Below are 13756 nucleotides of genomic sequence, written 5' to 3'. Positions count from 1 at the left end.
AGGAACAGAGTGACTCTTGCCAAGGAACTTTGAGCTGCTGTCCCTTAATATTAAATCTGGTTTTTGCTGATCCCTTGCTGGGGATTTTTTGCGCGCTCTCAAGCGCTCGTGCATAAGAGGGTGAAAGAGCCCTGGCCCAGGCTCTGGCCCTGGGGGACACGAGGACGCTGCCGGGGGGTCCCTGTCCCCCTGTCCCCCCACCAGGGCCCCGACCCCCTGTCCCCGTGTCAGGCTCTGGGGTCGATCTCGTGGAACATCCTCTGGGGGAGGCTGCGGAACCGGGGGGGGGGGACCCGGGGGGTCAGGAGACCCCACTGTGCACGAGCAGCGTTGGACTGCTCTGGGGGAACTGTGATGGGGGCTGGGGCAGAGTGACCTCCCCAGTGACCTCACACAGCACCTGTGATGTCACACAGCTGATCTGTGATGTCACACAGCCCCCTGTGATGTCACAGCCCACATGATGATGTCACAGATTCTTCTGTGATATCACACAACCTACCCTGGGATGTCATACAGCCATTCAATGATGTCACAAACTGATCTGTGATGTCACAGCCCCTCTGTGATGTCAGAGAGATACCCTGTGATGGCACAATCCGTTCTATGATGTCCAGCCATTTATGTCACAGAGCCTACTCCTCGATGTCGAAGGCAACTCTGAGATGAAACACACCTACTCTGTGATGTCACAGCCTGCTCTGTGATGTTACACAGTCACACGGCGATGTCACAACCCACTCTCTGATGTCACAAAGCCACTTTCCATGTTGGCAGAGTTTGCTCCATGGCCTCACACCCTATTCTATGACATCACAGCCAGCTCTGTGATGTCACAACCCCCTCAGTGATGTCACAAAAACCTCTCTATGATGTGATACTGCCACTGTCTAATGTCACAGCACAAATTTTGACCTCACAGCTTGATCTATGATGTCACACAGCCATATCATGAAGTAACAGCCTGCTGTGTGATGTCACAGAATCCCCTCTATGATGCTGTAGTTACTCAGTGACCTCTCACAACAAACTCTGTGATGTCACAGCCCAACCTGTGACCTCACACAGCCCACTCTGTGCTGTCACACAGCCCCTTGCTGACATCACAGCTGCTCTGTGCCTCTAGGACACAGCCACAGAGGTGCCGCTGTGACACAGCCCCCTCTGGGACATCCCCCAGCCCCTGCCAGTGCTGAGCCCCTGTCAGTTCTGGCTGAGCCCTGCTGGTGTCCCTGAGCTGCCCTGGCAGTGCCCCAGCCCTGCTGGGCTGTGCACGGGAGCTGCTCCTGGCCAGAGCTGTCTCTCTGCAGCGCTGCCCTTGCCAGGAGCTGCCTCTGGGCCAGGAGCCCGGCCCAGCTCAGCAGCACAGACACAGCACAAGGACTTTAATGACCCTCTGGGGCTTTGGTGCTCTTTGCATCAGACTCAGTCCCTCAGAGTGTGCTCAGAGAACTTCTCAGGGACTCAAAAAGAGACTGAAACACAGAAGTTTCTCATACTTTAAACCAATCCTTCTGAGGGACAGGACTGAGAAAGTGTCCCCAGGTTGCAGCCAGAGAAGAACACTGGAGGCGGTGATGACAGGTGGGGAGAAGCAAGGGAAAGATGTCTCTGATGCTGAGCAAACCTGCGCCTCTGTCCCTGCAGGCTGTTGTCATCCCCTGGCTGCCCCACCTGGCTGGCGCCTTCCTTTGCTGACAGCTCTGCCTCCTGCCTGCCTCTGCCTGCCCACACAAAGCCTTGGACTGCTCCAGGCTCCTTCTGGAGAATGTGTTGCACCACAGCCCTGCCCTGGCAGGGAAACTCCTTTCTCTTGCTATCCAGTCTGGGCCTCCCCAGCTGCCCTTAGCACAATTATTTCTTCTTCAGGCTCATTCCCACTATGAAGAGAAGCTCCAGCCTCTATGAAACCACCCTTTACTCCCTCCCAGTCTACTCCTGTTCTGTCCTCAGTCTCCACACCCCTGAGCCCAGAGCCTGCAGCCTCCTCCGGCTGGTTATGTGATGAGGCATCCAAACCCCATCTTGGGAGATTTTTGGGTCCTCTCCAAGGTCTGTGAAAATTGAAGAACAGTGGTTGAAATTATTTTGTCCCAAATCTTGCAATGAGAGAAAAAGGGTCAATGTCTTTAAACTGAATGCGGGTGGATTTACATTTGTTAAAACGAGGAAATATTTTACAACTATGAGAGCGGCACAAAACTGCATCTGTTTTCGCAGAAAAGTGGATTCCCAACCCCAGGACTTCTCCAAGAGCAGGACCTTGGTGCAGCCTGACCCAGTGAAACCCTCTCATCCCCGAGGACGGAATTCCTGTTGTGTGGGTTCTCTGATGTGCTGGGTGCCCTCACTACGCTTCTGGCCAGAATGTCTGCTGAGGGCAGCCAGGCTGCTGCAGGGACAGTGACCTCACAGCCATCACCATGGCAGCCCTGTCCCCTGGGCCTGGCTCTCCCCTTTCCTCTGCCCCTGCCTTGTCTCTGCTGGCATGAAGAGTTTTGTCATTAATATCTTGTGCCCAAGGTGCTGGGACCAATGGCTTCCCAGGCAGGCTCCTGGAGCACAAGTGTCTTTTCAGAGCCCAGGCAGATATGGGCCCTGAGGCAGCAGCTCTGCAGTGCTGGCTACCAGGCCGGGCTGCCAAGGGAGGCTTCTGGCCATGCCCTGCAAGCAGCTGCTGCTGCCAAGGTGCCTTTGGTGCCTCAGGCTCTGCCTGACACAGCTCCCAGCACAGCACTCTGCCCTTGTGCCCGAGCCCTTCCCTGTGCTGGGGCTGGCCTCGGGCTTTTCCTGCAGTGGGACCTGCCCTGCTGATGGCACAGGAAAGGCAGTTCCTGCTGGAGCAGGAGGCTCTGCCTGCCATGGGCTCCAACAACTCCAGCAAGGCATTGTTGACTTCAAAATTGCTTCCTGAAGCAGAATATTCGAAGAATTGTTATAGTTCCCATATTGTGGAGTAAATAAATCGTTTGTTTTTTTTTAAATTTACTCTGTGGTGTAAATAAGCCGTGTTATCTAATCATGATCAGAATCAATCAGAGCCATATTTATATAAATATATCTGGTATTCCATCGTTAATCCTGTGGGACAAATTGAATTAAGGTTCAATTCTACCTGTCCAATCTTTTACACCTTTGAAAAAGTCTGGGGCTGGGATTCTATCCAGCCGCTCCCAGTTTCCTTTTTCAGAAGGAATTTTAGAAGTAGAGGCCCTGCAGGGGTTTGAGGATCCATGGTGGGTGTTGGGTGTCATTTCTCCACCTCATGACTCAGCAGGAGTTTCTCCAATAAAGAAATAAAGCTTTTGCCTGAAGCTCCCACTTTGCCCATGACAGGAACCGCTGTGAGTGTCTGGGACATCCCGGCTCATTGGCAGCCTGAGGACCACTGGGATGTCACTGTGGAGCCCCCGTGAGTGCCTGTGACAGATGGGTGCCTTTGCAGCCCAAGGTGCCCTGGGAGGTCACCGTGGAATGGCTGTGACTGTCTCTGACCACAGAAGATCTTTACCATCCCCAGAAAGCCCTGGGAGGTGTCCATGGAGCCCCTGTCTCTCCCTGTGACATTCTAGCTCTTAAACAGCCTGGAGACTCTTGGAATGTCCCCATGGAACCCCTCTGAGGACCTGTGACAAATCTGATCCTTAGCTGGCAACCATCCCCAGCCCCCTGTTGCTATGGTCAGTTTCCATGGCAACCATCCCCAGCCCCCTGTTGCTATGGTCAGTTTCCATTGCAACCATCCCCAGCCCCCTGTTGCTATGGTCAGTTTCCATGGCAACCATCCCCAGCCCCTGTTGCTATGCTCAGTCCCTCGGCAGCTCCATGCAGACCCCAGGCCAGGAGTGGTTGCCATGGACACCAGCTCAGGCCTGCAGCCAGAGCCCGTTGCCATGGCAACCATTGGCCGTCCCATCCCCAGGGTCATGGGATCCCAGATCCACAGAATTGGCTGAGCTGGGAGGGACCCATCAGGATCCTGGAGTCCAACTGCTGGCCCTGCACAGGACACCCCAACAATGCCAGCCTGGGCCTGGCAGCGCTGTCCAAACACTGCTGGAGCTCAGAGAGCCCTGGAGCTGGGAGCCTTCCCTGGGGAGCCTGGACAGCGCCCCAGCAGCCTCTGGGGAAAAACCTTTTCCTGAGATCCAGCCTGAGCCTGCCCCGACTCAGCTGCAGCCGTTCCCTCCAGTCCTGTCCCTGGGCACCAGAGGGAAGAGGTTCCCACAGCCCCAGCCAGGGACCTGCTCCCAAGGCTGTTGCCATGGCCACCAGGGCTGGGACCAGCTGGGATGCTTGGTCTGCACAGGCTGAGGTTTAGGAATGGGATTCATTCACCCCAATGTGAGGAACGCAAGGCTGCTAGAAGTCCCACAGGAAGCCCAGCTCAAGTAGCTAGATTCCTAAATTAGTCCTGAATTCACAGGCTTGGAGACTTTGCCACATGTGAAAATCATAAGTGTCTTCGTCCCTGTCACCTTTGTCACAGCTATACAGAGTTTTTCCTTCCTTTTAATAATCTTGGGCCAAATTTCCATCTTTTTTTTTTTTTTTTGGAACCTGCCAGCAGCTGAGCTGGAGCTGTGCAGGAACCGATGAAACTTGGAATTGGCACAGAATTGCTTCCATTGTTGGTTTATTAATGCTTGGGATTTGTTTACATTTCCATCACAAGTGACTTGTGGCAAGAGCAAATGTTCCTCAAGGCATTTAACATGGTGTTAAGTTTGATTTCTGCCAAGTTTATTTTGTCCAGTGCCCAGGGGATGCTTGAGGGATGCTTGGGAGGGGCTTGGGGGGATTCTGTCCCTGTCCCTGTCACCTCAGGCCATTCCTGAGGTGGTGTCCATCATTCTCACCCCAGGGAATGCCTGGGGGTCTCCCTCCCTCTCACCCCCATGCCAGGGGGATGCTCGGGGCAGTCTCTGTCCCTCTCAGCCCAGGGGATCCTCGGGGGTCTCTGTCCCCTTGCCCTGCTGGTTGCTCGGTGCTCTCTCCATCCCTCTGGCCTCAGGGAATGCCTGTGCAGGGCTGGGGACCAGGGGCTCTGTGTCCCTCTCACTGCTGAGGGTGCTTGGGGCTGGGGGGCTCTCCGACCTTCCCATCCCTGTGGAGGCTGGGGGGGTCTCTGTCCCTCTCAGCCCTGGTGTGACCCCACCCAAACATCATCGGGGTCAGAGGGACAGAGACACCCCAAACCCCCAGAAGGGCTGGACCTGGGATCATGCTCCTACCCACATTTGTCTGTTTAGCCCAGAAATGAGTTCTGCACATTTAAGGCTGGTTCTGAGAGCGAAGGGAGGGAGGAAGAAGTGAGCAGTTTGTTTTACAAACTGCACTCACTCCTCCACATTCCAGCTCCTGGAGGGACAGATGGTGGGACAGGGCTCTCCTTGGCTTTTAGGGGTTTTTTAGCTCTCTGAGGCAGAGAAGTCCCCTGGACTGTGATTTTTCTTTTTCTTTGGAGCTGTTTTAACCTGCTCTGGACTGATCACCCAGAAGGGCACTGGCAGCTCACACCTGTGGCCCATTGGGCTGAGTCTGGGCTGTGGCTTTTCCAGTGATGGAGGAACTGATAAGAGACTGATAAGAGAATGAGTGTGCTGAGCTACAGCCCAGGGAGGGACTTGCTGAGTTTGTCATCTCTTTTGGAGTGGCAAGAGGTTTTGTTGTTTAATATTGGTCATTTGCTCTGCTCGTGAATCCCTTGCCTGTTAAATAACCAGGTGTTTTCTACTTTTCTCCAAGGAAATCTTTTCCCAAACTGGTTGGTAGAGGGGCCGCTTGAATTTGCTTTCTAGTGGAATCCCCTTTTCGAGGTTTTCTCCCAAATTTGCCCTAAACCAGGACAGGGCAGTGGGGAGAGGAGAGAGCCCCAAGTAACTGGATTGGCTGGAGGCTGGAGATGGGGACCCTGGGACCCCAAAGTGTGACATTGTCCCCTGTGTGTGTGGCCTTCTCAGGGTGAGGGTTTTACACCTGAGCCAGTTTGGGTAGGGGGGATGGTGTTCACCCCCCGAGCAGGGATTACCCCACTGTTTCAGGTTGCAGTGCAAGATGTAACCAAATGCATGTTTTCCATCAACACCTTTAGAAACTGTTATAAACAGGCGGGGCAGTGTTCTTTACCTCTTCCATGACTCAGCCCTGATAACATCCCCAGGGGCTATCTTAGGTTAATGGGCCATTGAGTGTCCCTGCAGGACTGGTAAAATGACATCATCCCATTGTGGGATGCTCCACCCAGGGGGAGGAGCCACACATTCCTACCTGGATATAAGCTGAGACTTGCAGCACCAGGAGCACCTTGGCTACTGGATTCCCAGAGGACAAGAGCTCCATCACCACCACTGGACCTTAAGAGGAAGACCAGACCCTTCTACAGGATCACCGCTTCGACAGAATCATGTTCATCACTGCAACAGGACTGAGGCCACCATCTAATGGGACTGCTACCACCACCCTGACACACAGGGTGCCAGGTTATATCCTGACTGTCAGTTTAAGGCAGTGTTTCTGTATCATTGCCTTAATCTTAATTTTCTTCTTAAATTGTAATTCTGTCTTAGACTGTACCCCTTGTTTACCCTCAAACCTGTACATAACTCAATGCACTCATCTCTTGTTTTCCTCCCAAAACAGAATTTCCCATCTCAAAACCACTGCCAGATGGAGGAGAAGGCTGCGAGGAAGAGGAAGATGTCCCGGGACCATCAGGTAGGTGAGGAGGAAGTCACAGCCCCTTTCCCTCTCTCTCCTGCTCCATCTCCCTGCAGAGCACAGCCCAAGGCTGCAGGACAACCCTGCTTCCAAGGCCGTCCTGCCAGGGATGCACGGGGAGAATCTCCTTCCCCTTCCCTCTGGCATGGTGGGAAATCCCATCCTCTCCTTGCCCTGCCTTCCTCAGACAAGGAGATGAGGATGGAGACCAGCGAGGACAAATCTCCACAGCAGAACCTTGTGGAAGAGGCCGTTTTGAGTGGCTCCATGGCACAGGAATCCAATGGGGAAGAAAATTCCCTGAGATCCTGCAGGAGGAGGTGCTCCAAACCCAGCCCAGGGTGCTCTGAGGAGGAAAGACCCAGCCTGTTGCAGGAAGGTGGACAGAGCTTCAGCCAGAGCTCAGAGCTGATGGTCCATGAGCAGCTTCATGATGGGGAGAAGCCCTACAAGTGCTTGGAGTGTGGGAAGAGCTTCAGGCAGAGCTGCCACCTGATCTGCCACCAGAGGATCCACACCGGGGAATGGCCCTACGAGTGTGGGGAGTGTGGGAAGGGCTTCAGCTACAGATCCACCCTTGTGACCCACCAACGCATCCACACCGGGGACAGGCCCTATGAATGCCTTGAGTGTCAGCAGAGATTTCAGACCCGCTCCACTCTCCTCAGGCACCAGAGGATTCACAGCGAGGAGAGGCCCTTCCTCTGCCCCGACTGCGGGAAGGGCTTCAAGCAAAACTCCCACCTTGTCACCCACCAGCGCATCCACACTGATGAGAGGCCCTTCCTCTGCCCCGACTGCGGGAAGGGCTTCAAACACAATTCCCAACTCGTCACCCACCAGCGCATCCACACTGGGGAGAGGCCCTAGGAGTGCCACACCTGTCAGAAGAGGTTTCACAGCAGCTGCAATCTCCTCTTGCATGAGCGGATTCACAGCGAGGAGAGGCCCTTCCGCTGCCCCGACTGCGGGCAGGGCTTCAAGCACAACTCCACTCTCGTCACCCACCGGCGCATCCACACTGGGGAGAGGCCCTACCAGTGTCCCCAGTGTGGGAAGAGCTTCATCAGCAGCTCTAACTTGACCCAACACCAATGGAGTCACCGGTAAGGGAAGCCCTGCAAATGCCCCTGCTGCAGGAAGAGCTTCATGAACTGCTCCAGCTTCATCCCCCACTGGATGACCCATGCTGGTCAGAGCCCTGGTGATCCATGTTTCCTGTGATCCATGCTGGGAGGACACCTGTCCCTTTTCCTGCCCCTGCCAATGACATGATGTGGAATCGAATAACATGAGGTTGTGTCCATGGCCGTGACATTCCATTCACTCCCACCTCTGGTCATTGCTAAGGGCAGGAAAGGGAGTCTCTCTCTCCCCTCGAGGAGAAGGGTGTCCTTCCCAGGCAGGAGGAAATTGTGGCCGGGAAGAGACAGTCAGCTGAGTTGTAGTTTTCCATTTTTCTTATCCCTTTTGTTATCAATATTGTTGCTGTTCCTGTTTGTTCCTGATCTTGTTGCTGTTCCCAATAAATTCTTCCTATCCTAGCCCAGGATCTTTGCCTTTTGTGCTCTCCATGGGAGGCAGGAGGGCAGCAATCGGCAGCGCGGTTTTAGGGGGACCAGGAAATTGGGGAATCCCATTCCTGAACCCCGCCCTGTGGAAACCAAGCATCCCAGCTGGTCCCAGCCCTGGTGGCCATGCTAAGGATCAGATTAGTCACAGGCCCACAGAGCGGTTCCATGGGGACTTTCCAAGAGTCTCCAGGCTGTTCAAGAGCTGGAATGTCACAGGCAGAGATGGGGGCTCCATGGACACCTCCCAGGGTTTTCTGGGGATGGTAAAGAGCCTTGTGGTCAGAGACAGTCACAGCCATTCCACGGTGACCTCCCAGGGCACCTTGGGCTGCAAAGGCACCAATCTGTCACAGGCACTCACGGGGGCTCCACGGTGACATCCCAATGGTCCTCAGGCTGCCAACGAGCCGGGATGTCCCAGACACTCACAGCGGTTCCTGTCATGGGCAAAGTGGGAGCTTCAGGCAAAAGCTTTATTTCTTTATTGGAGAAACTCCTGCTGAGTCATGAGGTGGAGAAATGACACCCAACACCCACCATGGATCCTCAAACCCCTGCAGGGCCTCTACTTCTAAAATTCCTTCTGAAAAAGGAAACTGGGAGCGGCTGGATAGAATCCCAGCCCCAGACTTTTTCAAAGGTGTAAAAGATTGGACAGGTAGAATTGAACCTTAATTCAATTTGTCCCACAGGATTAACGATGGAATACCAGATATATTTATATAAATATGGCTCTGATTGATTCTGATCATGATTAGATAACATGGCTTATTTACACCACAGAGTAAATTTAAAAAAAACCAAACTAGTTATTTACTCCACAATATGGGAACTATAACAATTCTTCGAATATTCTGCTTCAGGAAGCAATTTTGAAGTCAACAATGCCTTGCTGGAGTTGTTGGAGCCCATGGCAGGCAGAGCCTCCTGCTCCAGCAGGAACTGCCTTTCCTGTGCCAGGAGCAGGGCAGGTCCCACTGCAGGAAAAGCCCGAGGCCAGTCCCAGCACAGGGAAGGGCTCGGGCACAAGGGCAGAGTGCCGTGCTGGGAGCTGTGCCAGGCAGAGCCTGAGGCAGCAAAGGCACCTTGGCAGCAGCAGCTGCTTGCAGGGCATGGCCAGAAGCCTCCCTTGGCAGCTCGGCCTGGTGGCCAGCACTGCAGAGCTGCTGCCTCAGGGCTCATTTAAGCCTGGGCTCTGAAAAGCCACTTGTGCTCCAGGAGCCTGCCTGGGAAGCCATTGGTCCCAGCACCTTGGGCACAAGATATTAATGACAAAACTCTTCATGCCAGCAGAGACAAGGCAGGGGCAGAGGAAAGGGGAGAGCCAGGCCCAGGGGACAGGGCTGCCATGGTGATGGCTGTGAGGTCACTGCCCCTGCAGCAGCCTGGCTGCCCTCAGCAGACATTCTGGCCAGAAGCGTAGTGAGGGCACCCAGCACATCAGAGAACCCACACAACAGGAATTCTGTCCTTGGGAATGAGAGGGTTTCATGGGGTCAGGTTGCACAAAGTTCCTGCTCTTGGATAATTCCTGGGATGAGGAATCCACTTCTCTGGAAAAACAATTGCAGTTTTGTGCCGCTCTCATAGTTGTAAAATATTTCCTCGTTTTAACAAATGTAAATCCACCCGCATTCAGTTTAAAGACATTGACCCTTTTTCTCTCATTGCAAGATTTGGGACAAAATAATTTCAACCACTGTTCTTCAATTTTCACAGACCTTGGAGAGGACCCAAAAATCTCCCAAGATGGGGTTTGGATGCCTCATCACATAACCAGCCGGAGGAGGCTGCAGGCTCTGGGCTCAGGGGTGTGGAGACTGAGGACAGAACAGGAGTAGACTGGGAGGGAGTAAAGGGTGGTTTCATAGAGGCTGGAGCTTCTCTTCATAGTGGGAATGAGCCTGAAGAAGAAATAATTGTGCTAAGGGCAGCTGGGGAGGCCCAGACTGGATAGCAAGAGAAAGGAGTTTCCCTGCCAGGGCAGGGCTGTGGTGCAACACATTCTCCAGAAGGAGCCTGGAGCAGTCCAAGGCTTTGTGTGGGCAGGCAGAGGCAGGCAGGAGGCAGAGCTGTCAGCAAAGGAAGGCGCCAGCCAGGTGGGGCAGCCAGGGGATGACAACAGCCTGCAGGGACAGAGGCGCAGGTTTGCTCAGCATCAGAGACATCTTTCCCTTGCTTCTCCCCACCTGTCATCACCGCCTCCAGTGTTCTTCTCTGGCTGCAACCTGGGGACACTTTCTCAGTCCTGTCCCTCAGAAGGATTGGTTTAAAGTATGAGAAACTTCTGTGTTTCAGTCTCTTTTTGAGTCCCTGAGAAGTTCTCTGAGCACACTCTGAGGGACTGAGTCTGATGCAAAGAGCACCAAAGCCCCAGAGGGTCATTAAAGTCCTTGTGCTGTGTCTGTGCTGCTGAGCTGGGCCGGGCTCCTGGCCCAGAGGCAGCTCCTGGCAAGGGCAGCGCTGCAGAGAGACAGCTCTGGCCAGGAGCAGCTCCCGTGCACAGCCCAGCAGGGCTGGGGCACTGCCAGGGCAGCTCAGGGACACCAGCAGGGCTCAGCCAGAACTGACAGGGGCTCAGCACTGGCAGGGGCTGGGGGATGTCCCAGAGGGGGCTGTGTCACAGCGGCACCTCTGTGGCTGTGTCCTAGAGGCACAGAGCAGCTGTGATGTCAGCAAGGGGCTGTGTGACAGCACAGAGTGGGCTGTGTGAGGTCACAGGTTGGGCTGTGACATCACAGAGTTTGTTGTGAGAGGTCACTGAGTAACTACAGCATCATAGAGGGGATTCTGTGACATCACACAGCAGGCTGTTACTTCATGATATGGCTGTGTGACATCATAGATCAAGCTGTGAGGTCAAAATTTGTGCTGTGACATTAGACAGTGGCAGTATCACATCATAGAGAGGTTTTTGTGACATCACTGAGGGGGTTGTGACATCACAGAGCTGGCTGTGATGTCATAGAATAGGGTGTGAGGCCATGGAGCAAACTCTGCCAACATGGAAAGTGGCTTTGTGACATCAGAGAGTGGGTTGTGACATCGCCGTGTGACTGTGTAACATCACAGAGCAGGCTGTGACATCACAGAGTAGGTGTGTTTCATCTCAGAGTTGCCTTCGACATCGAGGAGTAGGCTCTGTGACATAAATGGCTGGACATCATAGAACGGATTGTGCCATCACAGGGTATCTCTCTGACATCACAGAGGGGCTGTGACATCACAGATCAGTTTGTGACATCATTGAATGGCTGTATGACATCCCAGGGTAGGTTGTGTGATATCACAGAAGAATCTGTGACATCATCATGTGGGCTGTGACATCACAGGGGGCTGTGTGACATCACAGATCAGCTGTGTGACATCACAAGAGCTGTAAGACATCACAGGGGGCTGTGTGTCATCACACATCAGCTGTGTGACATCACAGGTGCTGTGTGAGGTCACTGGGGAGGTCACTCTGCCCCAGCCCCCATCACAGTTCCCCCAGAGCAGTCCAACGCTGCTCGTGCACAGTGGGGTCTCCTGTCCCCCCGGGTCCCCCCACCCCCGGTTCCGCAGCCTCCCCCAGAGGATGTTCCACGAGATCGACCCCAGAGCCTGACACGGGGACAGGGGGTCGGGGCCCTGGTGGGGGGACAGGGGGACAGGGACCCCCCGGCAGCGTCCTCGTGTCCCCCAGGGCCAGAGCCTGGGCCAGGGCTCTTTCACCCTCTTATGCACGAGCGCTTGAGAGCGCGCAAAAAATCCCCAGCAAGGGATCAGCAAAAACCAGATTTAATATTAAGGGACAGCAGCTCAAAGTTCCTTGGCAAGAGTCACTCTGTTCCTGAATGGGCAATTCAGGCACACAAAGGAAACAAAGAAACAACAAAGCCAAAACAAATCCAGCCAATCAAACCAGAAATGAAACAAGAACTCTCCCTGTGTGTGTGAGTGTGCCAAAAGGGCAGTGAAGGCAAGGATAAAAGGAATATGGCCTAAAAGCTTAAGACAGCTAAAACCTAACAGGACTAAACCTTGACTTCTACCTCAAACTTCACAATTTAGCAAAAGAACAAAGCTTAACAGTATTTCACCTAACTTGCAACCTATGCCATACCAATTTAATAGAGAAATAACACTTAACAGTATTTAGCTCAGCTTATAACTTATATTAAACATAACAACATAGCAAAGGAGCAACTCTTAGCAGCATTTAACTTCACTTAGACCTTGTGATAAGTCACCTCACTTACAGGCCTGGCTGACTCAGCTATCCAAGGCACTCCAACCCCTCCGAGAGCATAATTTCTGTCACTTTTCCCCAGCACAGGCACTCTTGTGTGCACACAGACACAAAGAGTCAGTGCAAGGCACCTGTGACAAATTCCCCTGAGGGCAGGAAATGCTCCCTGTGGATGCTTTGGCATCTCCCCAGCGGGTGAAGGGTTGAGCCTGGAGGAGTGGGGGGATCGGCCCAGGCTCTGTCCTTGTTCAGGATCCCCGAGTGCAGCAAACGGGAGAGTTCCCGGCTGGGAGAGGCCCCACTCAGAGGGAGTCGCTGGCCCAGGAGAGCTCCAAGGGGCTCCTTTTGCAGCGCTGTTTGTAGGGCCCCAAGAGAGGGGCTGCAGTCACAGCAATGGTTCATCCTGGCCGCACTTGGCATCAACAGCTTTCTTTGGCAGTGTGAGAACAGGCATGTTGTGCCCCTGAGGGAACAAAACCAGTTCCCAGGGCTGCTCCTACAGCAACCAGGAGCTGGTTGGGCAGCAGCAGTGCCTGGAGCAGACAGTGTTTGTGCTGAGCTGCAGAGGAGCTGAGCCCAGGGGCTGTTGACCAAGGCCAAGGCCCAAGGAGCATTTCTCAGCTGGCAGGGCAGCCTGAGAAGGGGAGGGGGGAATGCAGCAGCACAGGGCCCATGGAACCAAGGGACCATTGTGACACTGTGGGGCCTTGTGACACCAAGGGACCATTGTGACACTGCGGGGCCACATGGAATCATGGAGAGCACTGTGACATCGCTGGGCTCATGGAACCAAGAGGACTGTACTGATACTCTGTGACTCCATGGAATGTAGGTATCATTGTGACACTAAGACGCCCCATCATACCAAGGGTCCATTGTAACATTGTGGGGCCTCCTGCAACCGTGGAGACCATTATGACACTTTGTGGTGTCATGGGACCAAGGGGCCATTGTGACACTGAGGGGACTCCATGATGCCAAATGTCCCTTGTGACATTGCAAGGCCTCGTGGAACCATGGAGGCACCATTAAGTGACTTTACAGCCTCATGGAACCATGGGGCCGCTGTGACAAGGAGGGCACTCATGGAATGATGAAGATACTATGGGGCCCTATGGAATAAGCAAAGCATTTTGATACTGTGAGGCCTCATGGAACCAGTGAGACCATTGTGACCCTGGGGGTCCCCACAGAACCAAGAGGATCATTGTGATACTGTGGGGCCTTGTGA

The 13756-nt window shown here is 53.9% G+C and overlaps 1 long non-coding RNA gene and 1 pseudogene across 1 annotated transcript in view; one reads left to right on the top strand and one right to left on the bottom strand.

Annotated features, from left to right (window-relative positions):
• LOC135288501 (uncharacterized) overlaps positions 1 to 13756 on the bottom strand; it is a 447298-nt gene that overhangs the window by 197315 nt on the left and 236227 nt on the right. The gene's annotated exons all lie outside the window — the stretch shown is intronic.
• On the top strand, positions 4270 to 8250 carry LOC135288491 (zinc finger protein 239-like; annotated as a pseudogene).

This window comes from Passer domesticus, chromosome 33 (assembly GCF_036417665.1).
Source record: "Passer domesticus isolate bPasDom1 chromosome 33, bPasDom1.hap1, whole genome shotgun sequence".
In the NCBI taxonomy this organism is placed as follows: domain Eukaryota; kingdom Metazoa; phylum Chordata; class Aves; order Passeriformes; family Passeridae; genus Passer; species Passer domesticus.
Note: the sequence above shows the minus strand (reverse complement) of the source record. Positions and strands in the feature narration are given on the sequence as shown.